This window comes from Lepidochelys kempii, chromosome 6 (assembly GCF_965140265.1).
Source record: "Lepidochelys kempii isolate rLepKem1 chromosome 6, rLepKem1.hap2, whole genome shotgun sequence".
In the NCBI taxonomy this organism is placed as follows: domain Eukaryota; kingdom Metazoa; phylum Chordata; order Testudines; family Cheloniidae; genus Lepidochelys; species Lepidochelys kempii.
The window spans coordinates 35,712,954-35,727,617 of NC_133261.1; the positions used below are offsets into that span (position 1 = coordinate 35,712,954).

Below are 14,664 nucleotides of genomic sequence, written 5' to 3' on the forward strand. Positions count from 1 at the left end.
TAGTCAGGATCCCCTTCTGGAGCTAAGAAAAGGCTGTGCCCCAAAGAGTTTTGCAGTTAAGAAAAGCCAGGTTGGGGTTCCCCCTCTGTGTGGAAGTGGGAGGGTTGAGCTCAGTGGCTGGGGACTCTCCCCAATGTGTGTGTGAGAGGCTGCTAAGCCCATGTGTAAGGAGGGGCCAAGCTAGGTAGGGTTCTCCTCCAAAACCTCCAGGCTGTGTGGGGGAGGGGAAGCTAAATTGGGACTCACTCCCATGTGTAAAAAGAAAAGGAGTACTTGTGGCACCTTAGAGACTAACCAATTTATTTGAGCATAAGCTTTCATGAGCTACAGCTCACTTCATCGGATGCATACTATGGAAACTGCAGAAGACATTATATACACAGAGACCATGAAACAATACCTCCTCCCACCCCACTCTCCTGCTAGTAATAGCTTATCTAAAGTGATCACTCTCTTTACAATGTGTATGATAATCAAGTTGGGCCATTTCCAGCACAAATCCAGGTTTTCTCACCCTCCGTTCCCCCCCCCCCCCCAAACTCTCTCTCCTGCTGGTAATAGCCCATCCAAAGTGACGGATGAAGTGAGCTGTAGCTCACGAAAGCTTATGCTCAAATAAATTGGTTAGTCTCTAAGGTGCCACAAGTACTCCTTTTCTTTTTGTGAATACAGACTAACACGGCTGTTACTCTGAAACAATCTTTACAATGTGTATGATAATCAAGGTGGGCCATTTCCAGCATAAATCCAAGTTTAACCAGAACGTCTGGGGGGGTAGGAAAAAACAAGGGGAAATAGGCTGGGAGTGGCTATTTCCCCTTGTTTTTTCCTACCCCCCCAGACGTTCTGGTTAAACTTGGATTTATGCTGGAAATGGCCCGCCTTGATTATTGTGCACATTGTGGGGAGAGCGGTCACTCTGGATAAGCTATTACGAACAGGAGAGTGAGTTTGTGTGTGTGGCTTTTGGAAAAGGGGGGGTGAGAGTGAGAAAACCTGGATTTGTGCTAGAAATGGCCCACCTTGATTATCATACACATTGTAAAGAGAGTGGTCACTTTGGATGGGCTATTACCAGCAGGAGAGTGGGGTGGGAGGAGGTATTGTTTCATGGTCTCTGTGTATATGATGTCTTCTGCAGTTTCCACAGTATGCATCCGATGAAGTGAGCTGTAGCTCACGAAAGCTTATGCTCAAATAAACTGGTTAGTCTCTAAGGTGCCACAAGTACTCCTTTTCTTTTTGCGAATACAGACTAATACGGTCGTTACCCTGAAACTCCCATGTGTCCCCACAGGGGGTGGGGGGGGCAGGGTGCTGAGCCTATGAGCATACAGAGTCTATGGATGTCCCTGGTGTGTGTCAGAGTCCTGTGGCACCTTATAGACTAACAGAGGTATTGGAGCATAAACTTTCGTGGGTGAATACTCCAATTTGTCTGTTAGTCTAGAAGGTGCCCTAGGACTCTTTGCTGCTTTTACAGATCCGGACTAACACGGCTACCCCTCTGATACCTGGTGTGTGGCTGTGTGTGTGTGGGGGGGGCCACTGAGCCTAGGGCTCTCCCTGGTGTGTGTGGTGGTGGTGGTGGGGGGGGATGGTGACCAAATAGCAAGTATAAAAAATCGGGACAGGGAGTCGGGGGGGTAATAGGTGCCTATATAAGAAAAAGCCCCCCAAATCGGGACTGTCCTCTGGTCACCCTAGCGGGGGTCAAGGTGCTGAGCCGGTGAGCGGACGGGGTCTAGGCTGGATGTCCGGGGGGACGGGGACTGAGCCGGCGGGAGGGGCCAGCCTAGGGCTCTCCCCGCTGTGTGTGGAGCGACAGCTGATGCGCCACACTGTAGGCGGCAGTGATCCGCTCCTGAGGCGGGAGAAGCCCGGGCCCCGGGACGGACCAGGCTTGTGCCCCCATTACAGCACCTGGTGGTCCGTGGGGCTGGCAGAGGAAACCTACTAGCCTCCTCTCTGCGAGCGCGTCCGCCCGGCGGGGTGAATAAGAGAAACCGCAGGCTTCCACCCGCCAGAGCGCCCCAGAGCTCGGAGTCCCTGAAGCGCTGCTAACTACCGTCTTCTTCCTCGGACCGTGCGGGGAAATGGCGCCCCGCTCACTCGCTCCCTCTCTGACGCACAGGCACCTAGCTGGCCTTGATACAAAATGGCGGCGGTCACGGCCCCGAACCCAGCATAGCGAGAGTCCGTGGCGCGGGGAACAGGGCCCGCGGCGCATAGCCAATCGGGGTTGGCGCTAGGCCTCCGGCGACCAATGGAGTGTGTGGGCGGTGGTTTGTGGTGCCGGCTGTCCAATGGCGGCTCGGCGAGTGCTGGTTGCGGGGCCCGCCCGCATAGCTCTGGGCGGTGCTGGAGCGGGCGGGCGCTGAGGCGGCCGTTTCCTGTCCTGGTGCATGGTGGTCGGACGGAGGAATTGTTGGAAAATTTCTCGGCGAGGTTAGTATATAAATGTGTTTTTACCCAGTGTGCCTTATTCTACCCACCGCCATCTCCGGCTGGGCCCGCTGCGCCGACCCGCCGGGCCCGGCCCCTCCGCGCCGCGCGCGGGGAACCGGAGTGGGGCAGCCAGCGAGTGGGGGCAGCGGGGCAGCGCCGACTGACATTAATAAAACCGCGGTTCTGCCGCCCTCCCGCCCAGTACGTTTTCCTCCCCTCCCCCACCGGGCTTTCCACTGCCGCCGCCTCAGCTGCGCCAGCTTCCTCCCCGCTGGCGCCGCCGCCTCTGGATGCCGCTCGGGGCCGACGCCGCTCCCGAGCTCCATGAGAAACACGCGGCGGGGGCACGGGGAGGTGGGTAGGCCGGCGCGGCTCCCCCCGGCCTGCCCGCGCTCCGCGGGACAGGGGGGTGCGCGCCGCCGCTCCCCGGGGGCTTTGCCCTGGCCCCGGCCTCGGAGGGAAGGCGCCTCTAGCAGGGTGCGTCACTTGGGGAGCGGGGGCGCTCCCCTGCCCGGCGCCGTGTCCGGGCGGGTGTCGGCTCCCCTGCGCACGCTGCAGCAGCAGCTGCTTCCCCTTGCGCGCCGCTCTGCCTCGGGGGCAGGCGTCCAGCCAGCGCCGCCTCTAGCCGCAGTTGCGGGGGCGCCCATCGAACACACGCCTCGGAGTTCGTTTGTATTGCGACGCAGGCCCGGCAGTGGTGTTCATGCTAAAGGGGTGTGTTGCAGGCGCCTAGTTTTGGTTTTACTGTTGCCGTGTCTAAGGGATGGAGTCTTCCTCGTCCCTTGGACTTTTAATTGCCTTATGCAAAAGTTACCCTCTGTAAATAAAATTTTGCAGGTGTAGTGTGTGTATGTGTTGGGGTGGGTGGGTGTTAATTGCTACCATATGTAAAGGGGATTTGTTCGGTGTGCTTCTGTTTCCCCTTCTTAAAAATGACTTGCACCTGGAGCCAATTTGGAAGCTTTAAGTCACTTTTAGGAGGTGCGTGGTGCAGTGACAGTGAAGGAGGGAGTTCTCAAATCTGTCAATGACACAAACAGTACTCCATGCTTAAGAGGGAAGGACTTACAAAACAGCATTAAAGGGAATCACCCCCGTGAACGGGTCTCCCGCATTGGAGAGTTGGGAAGCAACTCATTCTGGAGAAAATGCTGTTCTATCAATAGTATTTATAGTGTCATAAGTATAGGTACAGCTTCACTAACACAAGATGCAAAGAGTCCTGTGGCACCTTATAGACTAACAGACGTATTAGAGCATAAACTTCCGTGGGTATTTTGTTGGATGTGTTGCATGCGACGAAATGGGTATTCACACACAAAAGCTTAAGCTCCAATATGTCTGTTAGTCTATAAGGTGCCACAGGACTCTTAGTCTGGGTCTGTAAAAGCAGTAAACAGGACTACCCCTCTGATACTTAACACAAGGTCCTTGCATTGTATCTGATAGTCTATTTTACTTTAGCTTTCTCTGTTCATAAAAATAACATACAGCTATGTTTTTTTTAAATACCATCACCTCTCTTTTCTTAGCACATTCTTCTTTCCAGAATTTGTAGCTGCATATATACAGTTAGAAGATCCAACTATAGAAAAAACACATTTCTTTTGCAGTAGATTACAATATATTTTCACAATTAAGCTGCTTTATGATTTTGTTAAGATGGGTCATCTTGTAAAAATTGAGGCTTTTTAAGAAAACCTAGCTGTTATCAGTGTTCTATATACAAAATCTATTATGGCTTAAATGTTAAGATAATGCAAATTTTAAATCTCTAGTAACTTGCGAAGTATGACATACTTCTCAAATGATTCCTTTTATAGGAATTTGTTTTTTTAAAAATTGTAAATAAAATACTTTTCTAGGATACTTCTCAAAATTTTGGTTCCAGTGTTATACATTTCCCATTGAATTAGAAGACTTTTTTCTGTACTAGAAATAACATGTCATATCATTTCAGGTAGATAATAGACAGTTAAATTTATTTATCTTTAATAGTTTGCATCCTTGGAGTAAAGGAATAAGCATTTGGTATATCTGCATAAATGTGCCTTTGGTTATCAAGATGTATTCTTAGAATTTCTAAGGTACAATAAAACAAGTATGCTTTAATGGCTTAGCTTTTTCGATTTCATTTTAATCATTTAATTTTGTGGGGGCTTAATCCTCCAAGACTTTCACATTTTCTAGAACAATAAGAATTTGAGTATTATTTTCACAGCAGAGTTTTTCAGCTTAATTAGTAAAGAAAATAAAACTGTTTACTTAAGATGATGCAGTGAAATACTGTATGGTCGTGTTAATTACAGGATACCATATAGATTAAGTATAATATATTAACATTATTTTACTGATGAGCACCATCCCCAGAGTTTATTGCAGTCCACATAAGTTGCCTTTCCGATAGTTGTGGAATAACATTTTACTTTTAACAGACTATCTACAGAATTATTATTCTGGTTTAGTTGATAAAACCTCAATTCAGTGAACACTTAAGCATGTGTATTACTTTATCACATGAATAATCTTGTAGGTTTCATTGGGTCTACTTATGTTCAATTTATTGCACACATGTGTATCTCTAGAATCCAAATACTTCATAAACATTAATTTATTTTCACAATACGCTGTTGAGGTAAAGTAGTAATATCTGTTTTATAGATGGGGAACTGAGGCTCAAAGAGATTAAGGTCAAAAGTATTCACTAATTTTGGGTGTCTAAACTGAATGTCTTGGACCTGATTTTTCAGAGTACTCAGCATTACATAGCTCTATTTCCAAAATACAGCTCTCCGGTTATGTCTACGCTCCAGCCCAAGTCCAAACATCTACATTGCATTTAAGCAGACTCTTAGTGTGAGTCCCATAAGTCTGAGTCAGTTGGCGTGTACCAACCACACATTTAATTGCACTGTAGACATGCTTGTATTGACTTGAGTTGTAATTATGGGTGCTCAGCACTTTTGCACGTCAGATTGCAGGGTTTCAGATTGAACACCCAGACAATGAGGAACACATAATTAGTGACAACTTGTGAAAAGTTTGGTTTAGGTAACTTGCCCAATGTTAGTTATCATTGGCTCCCAGTTTCTCTTGTCCAGCCAGTCCTAGCCTTTCTCTCTAGCCACTCCTAGTCTCTTCCCCTCTCTGATGGCACCCAGTCTCTCCCCTTTCAGTCTAATATCTTTGCCTAGCTACTTCCAGTCTTTTCTCCCTAGTTCCCAGTTCCAGTCTTTCTACCAAGCCAGTACCAGTCTTCTTACTTAGCCTGTCTCATTTCCTTCTTCAGCTCAGCCTCTCAGTATTCAGGCCAGACCTAGGAAAAACTGTTTCATCCTGGCATGCTTCAGCACGAGCAGGTAGGGGCTGACAAAGAACCCTCACATTCATAACTTTCATGCGCTTCAGCAAATAATGTCATAGCCAATTATTACTGTAGCTAACAACCAGTTTACCCTTATTTCCAGTCTTAGTCCAGAAAAGATTTACAACCTCCTTTCTCCCCAAGGCCTCTCCTCCTTGCTGCGGAGCAATAGCTTTTATGTTGCACCTGGGTTTGCATAGGCCTTACTTTTAAAATGACACTGGTATGTGGGCTAGAAAGTGCATGTTGGCTCCTTCTAAGTCAGATTCTCTTTGTCTTATTCAAAACTGCTTTTGGTCAGAAGCCCTCTTAGAAAATTTCCCTTACCTCCTCAGTTATTCATTGGACCAAACATCCTTTCTACTTCATTCCTTCTGGCTTTATATCTTATTACTTTCAAGGCCTTCCTTCTGCTTGGTCATCAGGACTTTTCTTTACAACACACATTTCTTTAATCAAACTTAAGCTAACTCTTTAATTTCATATTTATTCTACAGGCATTTACAATATTTTCTCTACCGACTTATTTATTGAGTATGTTTAAAAACTATCTGTGAATTTATTGGTCAGCTGACAGCTCCAGAGACAATCCTCTTCCCAGGACAGGTGCACCATGCCATGGCAGTGTAAGCTTCCCACCTTGTCCCACCAATCTCTTTGCTTTTTAACTCTAGAGATGGTCCTTCTTAGTCAAAGAATGATTCACTGTGCTTGTTGGCCTTGTCTATGCTGGAGAAATTTGGTGTGCTAATCAGCCCTAATCTGCCTGTAACATATCTTGTATTTACACATTTATTCCCACTGATGCTTGCTCCACCTTTTGAATTAGACTGGCTTTGAGCTGGGCTGACCAAGAAGTGGTTGTCTCTCATGCCAAATCCACCAGTGCAATGCCGGTTGTATAGGATCACTGGCATAATTATCTTAACCATGAAAATGGTCTTTCTATTAATTATCCCACAGTCTACTATGTAAGTGCCTATTATACCTTCTGAACTCTACAGCACAGTGGTCAAGGATGCTTGAAGCCGCACTCTCCAGGGACCTCAACATCGTGTTGTTTCCCCAGGAGGATTTTGAAATCTGACTTTTAGAAAGCCTTTAAAAATCTTCCAGAAGTCACTGCTTCAGGAAGCTATTTTGGCATCTGTAGAATAGTTGTCCAGAAACTGTGCATCTGTTATGGTGAAGTACAGTGCAAGTGTGGTCGTGCTAGCTGACTAAACAGCACTGCTCTTGTGGACGTGCTGCATTTTTGGTTCTTCAATGCTGTCCTATTCATTCCGTTACCAGCAGTACAATTTTATGCTAACAAGCTTGCCAGTTGATGCCAGTTAGGATGGTTATTTTTGTATTGTACAGCTTACCCATTTTGAACTGTATCAAGACCACCAAAATAATTTCACTTAAGTCTTTAACCATCCTTTGCTAAGTTAAGTGCACGTATTCATGAATAGTGCTGAGTAGGCCAACTTAACCTGGGTCATCCTGAATCTTCAGCACATTCTCAGTATTGTTTTCTAACCTTCCCACAGTCTCTTTTAAGGGCACTCTGGGCACCACCAGAGTGCAAAATTTCACCAGAATGTATTATTATTTGTATTACTGTAGCACCCAGGAGCCCTAGTCATGGACCAGAACCACACAGTGCTAGATGTTGTACAAACCCAGGACAGAAAGATGGTTAGTGCCCATACAATTTACAATCTAGAACAATAATATCAGGGAAAATAAAACTTTTAAAATGTCAATTATTGTGTAACCAAGCTGGTTAATAAGATTCTTTTGTATAAAATGCAAGGATTGGCAGTGTTCATATGTTCATTATTAAAGATGATTCAAACATTAAACTGAACATGTTTTTCTCCACTTCTGTTTGGGGTTAAAAATATAACTGCTAGAATAGTAAGAAAGCACAAAGGGTTATGAGTTATTATCACTGTTCTCATAAGCAGGTGTAACTACGCTCAAGTTAAAGGTGCACCTATAGCAATGATAACCTCAGTCTTGTACTTATATCTTATTTGCGAATCTCAAAACTAGCAGCATTGTATTACCCCAGAGAAGAACTTAGTTATAACTAACAAGCCTCAACTTGTTGTGCAAAAAAGCTGAAGTGCCATACAAAGGCCAAAATGTGATCTAGAATTTGGCCAGTCTCTGACGTGGCAGACCCAAATTTCATCCATTTAGCTACACTGAGTTTGAGAATGAATGTAATATCTAGATGCATGGCAGTATTGTCTGAAACCATAGTGTCCTCCAGAGCCAGAAATAGATACCCATAATTGTTTATTCCCAGCATTCCTTTGCTGTCTAGCAAATAGTTGTGTAAGACACTTTTCAAAATGCATGTCTGCCCTCCCTCTAACTGCTGGTTTACATAGAGGTTAGCAGCCAAGTACTGCTACCAGTTTCTCCTTTAGCTCAACTGGTGGAGGTTTCTGCTGTGGATTTGAAAATCATGCATTACAAGCCCTATTAATGATCCATGCAAGGGATCAGTCCAGTTCCACCAGATAACTTCTGTTTTCTTTTCGGTTTGCTTTATAAAACCCTAGGAAGTTACATACACAAATTATATTGACAGAAAGTTAAGTTTGCAAAGTCAAGGACTTGGAAATGAGGAACTACCAGAATTAAGGATGTGTGTGCAAACTTAATTTGTCTTCATTGTGCATATGTGTTCTAGTCTTTACATAATCAATATTCTGTATGTTTTACAGGACGCATGCCACATTTAGTGCACGGGTTAGACATCTAATGAGGCAAAGAGTTGCAAGAAGAGAAGGAGTATTTATTATGTTCAGAGCACTAGATTGGGACCTGTGAGAGCTGGATTCTATTCCTTGCTTTGCCACAGACTTTCTATGCAAAGTTGGCCAAGGCTATCCTAATATATACATATACCAGGGAACGGAAATAAAATTGCACAGACAACCTTAATTCTAGCATTTCTTAATTTTTCAATGGGTAACTATAATATTGTTTTGACATATTATGTATAATATATAACTTTTATTCAGGCAGCCTCTATTCCAGACTTTTAGGCATCATTGAGTTCTCCAAGCAATTGTCAGTCCTGACCTTCTGCATTAAGGTCTGGAGTCTTATGATCTATATAGTATGTTTTCAGGACTATCACTGTGTGTGTCACTCTGAAGCCTATTTTCTGTCTGTAGAGTCAGTGTAAAACAATGGAAACCGCTAGAAGCATGTTTGAGGGCTCCTTTTATTCAGAATATCACCAGATTAAAACATTACTGGGTTTTGCCGTCTGTGTAACGTTACCAAGGGTACAATCTGGACAGTTGATCAGCTATGTCCCCTCAATTCTCCAGGTTGGGGTGCCTTTTACATTGCTTCACTGTGGGAGCAACCACTCCTGGTCTGCTCATGCACAGCCTCCACCATGTAAATTACTTCCAGTTGTACTGTATGAGTGCTACGGCCAGCCACTCTTTACTTACACTGCAGAGTAACACCAGCAAATTCCCAGTTCCAAACTTCCCCCAGAAATGTGCCCAGCCCTCTCCTGGACAACACAAGATTATATAAAGTCTGCAGTTTTAATAATAGAAAATGATGTGGACAAATCCTGTTATCTCAAATAGTTTCCCAAACACTTCAGTCCAATCACACAGTTCACATAAAACAATAAAACAAGTTTGTTAACTACAGAAAGATAGATTTTAAGTGATTACAAATAATGAGGCCTAAAATTCAGAATTTGGTTACAAAGAAATAAAAGGTCAAACACAACTAATACCTAATTTAACAAACTTAAGTGAATTCAAAGCAAAAGGTCTCTCTCACCACATGTTTCAGCAGTCTTACTGGCTGAATTCATTTCAGACAGGATCCCTCCCTCAGTCCAAAGCTGTTTCTTTGTTCCTCAGGTGTTGTGACTGCCATGGGTTGAGAGAAAGGGTGGACTACCTTGAGGTATCAGTTCTCCATTCTTCTGCTTTCCTCCTTTTTGAGAATCATCTCCAGCAGGGGTTCAGGAGACAGAAAGTCTGTGGGGATGGGAACCTTCTGCTGTTTCTTTGCCAAGATGTAAATTTCTCATTCACCCGTTTTCCTGCCAAAGAATGGCCACTTAACAAGGTGATGGTTTGACTTTGTTGTCACCTGGCTGAGGGTTTTTTTGTCTTTGAGGAACTGGTTTGTGGCGGCTTTCACAGATTTATATTTCACAGAAATATGTCTTAGGGCACGTCTTCACTAGCCATGGCAGCAGCGCTTTAGTGTGGCTGTGTAGTCACGGCACCAATGCTGTAAAAAACCACCTCTGCGAGGGGTTTAGCTACCAGCATTGTAGCACTGTCTACACTACCATGTTACAGCTCTGAAACTTGCAGCGCTCAGGGGTGTGTTTTTTTCACACCCCAAGCGAGAAAGTTGCAGCGCTGTCAAGTGCCAGTGTAGACAAGCCCTTAGTAACATCATACAGTAGAATCTTGTAACTTTACATACAGTGTTGCCACACATATTTTACCAGGACAATAATGATCAGCAAATTCAGAATTTTCAAGTGATCCCTTACAAGGCAGAGTTTGTACAAAATTTATCATAGTCTTGAAACAGGGGTGAACATAGGTCTGTCAGAACTGTCAGTCTGTTACCATCCAATTTTAAATTCTTAGCCATTTTAACTTTGAGTTACACCTGTGTGGTTTGAAGCTACCTGTGTCATGCCAAGAGTCCTAGACCATTGTAATAGCAGAGGTAATTCAGCCAGTCACTACCCTTACTCAGCAGTTAATTTGCATGCTCCAGGTTATATCAAGGAGACTGCACACATGGTGGATTCCTTGGTCGAACTGCCACTCTTGTGCACTCCACATGCTGCCATCACAAACCTCAAAGCACAACACAAATAGCATACACAATAATCCCTAAAACACACAGCCCCTCACTGCAGCACGTACCACTTCTCCATTCACACAAATCAACGCAGAATCCCCCAGCACTACTACCCAGACACAAATCAATGCAACCACCAAACACAGCCCCTCACTGCAGCATACACATACTATTTGCTACCTGCACAAATCAACATACAAACTCACCACCCTCACTCATACTTACCATAAAACCATAAATGAGCCGCAAAACAGCAGGCCATCACTAATACATGTTAATTGCCAATTAACTTATAACCAACATGTTAACCATTGTAACTGTAAATGCTAATGTAGACACTTCACAAAATGAGTTGTGCCCTGGAATAAACATTTGTTAAGTGTCTGCTTTAGTGTTTACAAGTGTAAGAACCTTATACAAGTGTTACAACATGACTGAACACTCTAGTCAAACATATTTAGGCTTTGTCTAGGCAGGGACAGCACCTCAAAGGTATTTAGGCATGTTAGGAGCCTGAATACTTTAGAGGTTCTGGGTCTTAGTGTTCTAAATACATGCAGTGATCCTTTACATGTGATCTGCAATTTTACCAACTATAGGATCTCAGTTTCACAAGCTCCATCAATGAAAGCCGGCATTGTTCCTTTATTTCTGTTCTGTGTTATAGAATTATGTGTCTTTTATCATTCTGGTTGTAGTTTTATAGTCCTGTTTTAGTTGTTTTCATAAGATTTTTTAAAATTATTGTACAGCACCAGAGGTGTGTTTATAAATAAAATTAATATTTATTATTCCATACCCTTCACAATACCATCTTCCAGGACAGAGAATAAGTAGCAGCTAACCTACCTTTCCAGGTTGATTTTTCTCAGGCTTTTTTCCCCCTCTACCCTCAGTTTCTTCCTTGGTCTTTTAGTTTCCTCTTGCTCTCTCATCAGCTCACTTTTCCATCCCCGACATTGCTGTTGTTACAAATTTTACTGTACTTCTTGTTAGTTTCTCCTTAGTGACTGCCATGTTTCCCCTCTCTTTATGGGGATCCTGCTATTGTTATTACCCTTTTCTTCAGTTTTCTTTGTCTAACTTCCCTGTGATTCCACGTAAGATTCCAGCTTCCTATTTCTCAACTGACCTTCCCATTCCCAACTGCCTCTTTGCCATCCGTCATTCCAGTTCTCAACTGCCTACCTCCCTCCAGCCAAGTTCCTAGCTGCTGATTTCCCAGGTGCTCATAACCCAATTACCACTCCCATTCCCAGATGCCCATTTCGTAACTAACACGGTTGCTCCCAACTGCCTAAATTCCAGCTGCTATTCCTGATCTCTGCTGCCCAGTGCTCAGCTGACACTCCCAATGCCAGCTGCTGCTTCCAGCTCCTATTGAACCGTCTGATTTAAACATTTCATCCCTTCTCCAAGTAAAGGAAAAGAACCCAAAATATTCTGTTGCTTGTTTGAGTACAGAAGCATGTTACATAGGCATCTTGTTTGACTGCTGCTGCACTCTGCATTATTCATGATAGATCCAATAATTCTTTCCTCCAACTTATGCAAGTTCAAAGCTCGTTTTTTTTTGTTTTTTTTTTTATAAAATGTTCATTGCTCTACATTTATGGAAGGTAAATTTTGTCTGTCATCAGTTGCCAGTGTTTAAAGTCCATTTGAATTTTACATTTCTCTGTAGGTTTTCTACACTGAACCCAGTGCCAGCAGCAATCTTTACTCATTCACTAGCCAGTTCTGCCTCCAAATCATTATAGGCGGGGCTGGTTTTACTGCCTCTTGTTAAGGTTTCCAGACACATTGTATTATAAGATCGTGTTTTCAGTTGATTAATCAAACTTTAACCAACATTTTCCATGTAAGGTGTCTCAGGCTGAATTTTTTTGGAAAATGTCAGACAAAATGGGTCAGCTGTTTCCAAGAATGAAAGAAGGGAAGAATACATTGTTTTGCCCTTACTAAAATTTTGTGAGGCCTTTTCTTTAAAATGATCAAGTAGCATGCAGTGTAGCAGGGGCTTGAAATTTGGAAGGGGTTGCCTTTGTGTGAGGAACGTGTCTTTTGCAGTAAAAATAAGTTCATAGCAACAACTGCAACTAAGCTTGCTTTAGCCCAAAGCTAGAGTATCAGAAAGGCTTTCTCTGTAATGGCTTCTCTCACAGGCTCTGGGCTGCAGTGGGGCAGGGCACTGGAACAGTGGAGACTGGGACTGGGTGCAAGTGAGGGAACCGGGGATGGGGGGAAATGGACATCTGATGGAGTTATGGGGACAACACTGAGATTGGATAAGGAGCTGGGGTGAGGGGAGGAGACTGGGACTGACTGGAGGAGGAACCAGTGAGGGGGAGAAGAGAGACAGATCTGACAAGGACCTGGGGTGTGCGTGATGGGGAGAACTGGGATTGGCTGGGCAAAGAGACTGAGACAAGGAGGGGATGAGGTGAGGAACCCAGTGAGGGAGACTAGTTGGGAGCCATTGGGGTGGGGAAGAGACAGTTCAGGCAAAGAGCTGGGAGCGGGTGACTGGGACTGAGAGTTGTGAGGGAAGATGAGGACTCAGACGGAGAACCCAGAGGGGGAGACTGGGATTGGCTGAGCAAGAAGACTGGGATGAGAAGCCTAAAGAGTGGAGAGTGGGTAGACAGGGAGTCTGTGACCGTGACAGGGAGCCTGGAGCGGGGAAGAAACAGGACTGGGGCAGGTTGGAGGGGGCTGGGCAGAAAGACTGAAGACTGGGGGGAAACGAGTTTGTGTCCACTAGAACCCGTTTTCCTCCAGAGTGTGAAATGGTACCTCAGATTCCTCAGTCTCCCCATTTCTCTGCTGTCAGCAAATATCTGTGAAACCCACTGGCAAAACATACGTTTCATCTGCCTTTAGTGTTGGTCCACATAGCGAATGATAATCTACTACTGTTATCAGTTGGCTCGAGTAGCAGAAGTCTGTGTTGAGAATCTAAAGATTCCAGCCCCGCTCATGAATCTTGGGTGTCAGTATGATGCCACATGATGACATTTTTGGGAGTTTGGGGTTTTTTTCCTACTTGCTTTTTAGAAACCTAGCAAATTACACACACACAGCTATGTTAAAAGAACATTATTAAGGTTACAAAGTCCAGCAAACAAACATTACAAAATGCCAGAATTAAGGTTGCCTTTGCCACCTTAATTTGGCCTACTTATACATATGCATTATGATACAGTCTTTAATTAGATGATCACGTACAGTAGAACACCAGAGTTTATGAACTGACTGGTCAACCACACACCTAATTTGAAACAGAAGTATGCAGTCAGGCAGCAGCTGAGACAAAAAAAGCTAATATAGTGCTGTGTTAAACATAAACTAGTAAAAAAAAGATTTGACAAGGTAAGGAAACTTTCTGTGCTTGTTTCATTTAAATTAAGGTGGTTAATAGCTGCATTTTTCTCCTGCATAATAAAAGTTTCAAAGCTGTATTAAGTCAATGTTCACTTGTAAACTTTTGAAAGAACAACCATCACGTTTTGTTCAGACTTACAAACATTTCAGTTACGAACAATCATCATTCCTGATGTGTTTGTAACTCTGAGGTTCTAGTGTCCTCTTTTTTTTTTTTTTCCAGAGGACCCTCTGACTCATTCAGTGCCTAGAACAGATGGTGCTCTAGGGATGAATCAGGGTTGTACAGTGAAGGAGGCTGTTGACTTCAGGCCTCCTGTCTTATTTGTTTCAGAAATTGGAAGGTGTGTAGTGAATGAGGCAGGGAGTTGCAGGAAGAGCAAGGATGGTCTCATGGTTAAGACCCTGGCAAGTTCAATGCTGAACTGAATAATTGGATTTTATCCCTGCCTCTGCCTCAGAGTTCTTGGTGCAATGCTAGTCAGATGACTTAAACCAAACTTTTCACAAGTGGTCACTAATTGTGTCATCCTCATTTTCTGGGTTTCCAGCTTGAGGCCTGGGGTCTGATTTGTAGAAATGCTGAGCCCTCACAGCTG

At 44.1% G+C, this 14,664-nt stretch overlaps 1 protein-coding gene across 5 annotated transcripts in view; it reads left to right on the plus strand.

The window, feature by feature from the left end:
• The first annotated feature begins 2,080 nt into the window (after window positions 1–2,080).
• The window catches only part of ZNF143 (zinc finger protein 143), a 71,912-nt gene continuing 59,328 nt past the window's right edge, over window positions 2,081–14,664 (plus strand). The window contains exons 1-2 of one of the 5 annotated variants that reach the window (XM_073347543.1): window positions 2,212–2,448; window positions 7,424–7,495. The gene's annotated coding sequence lies outside the window, so the exon portion shown is untranslated. Of the gene's footprint in view, window positions 2,449–2,518; window positions 2,650–2,690; window positions 7,496–14,664 lie in introns of those variants that run through there. The other 4 variants (XM_073347546.1, XM_073347542.1, XM_073347545.1 and 1 more) reach the window with 4 other exon arrangements.